Below are 361 nucleotides of genomic sequence, written 5' to 3'. Positions count from 1 at the left end.
TTTATTTATTTGTGTGCCTGTACATGCGACAGTCAAAGGACGAAGGTAAAGGAATTGTCTTTCTACCATGTGAGTCTGGGGACTTGAACTCAGGCTATTGGGCTTGGCGGCAGACATCTATAGCCACTGAGCCATCTTGCCAGCCTAATGCTAGGATTTCAAATTGGCCATCTCATACCCTTACACTGTTCCTCTGGCATCATGCATAGTGGCACATGCCTGCATTCCACCACCAAAGAACCTGAAGCTAGAGTCTCGTGAGCTTGAGGCCAACCTGGGCTACCTAGTGAGATCTTGTCTCAAAAAAAAAAAAAAGTCAAGGGTGAAGAGCGTTCTTCCATCTGCTGCTTCTGCTTTTGAA

General features: G+C 46.3%; 1 protein-coding gene across 2 annotated transcripts in view; it reads left to right on the top strand.

The window, feature by feature from the left end:
* LOC114630448 (poliovirus receptor homolog) overlaps window positions 1–361 on the top strand; it is a 16,146-nt gene that overhangs the window by 4,153 nt on the left and 11,632 nt on the right. The window lies entirely within an intron of this gene.

This window comes from Grammomys surdaster, unplaced genomic scaffold (genome assembly GCF_004785775.1).
Source record: "Grammomys surdaster isolate TR1022 unplaced genomic scaffold, NIH_TR_1.0 339, whole genome shotgun sequence".
Taxonomy (NCBI): domain Eukaryota; kingdom Metazoa; phylum Chordata; class Mammalia; order Rodentia; family Muridae; genus Grammomys; species Grammomys surdaster.
Note: the sequence above shows the minus strand (reverse complement) of the source record. Positions and strands in the feature narration are given on the sequence as shown.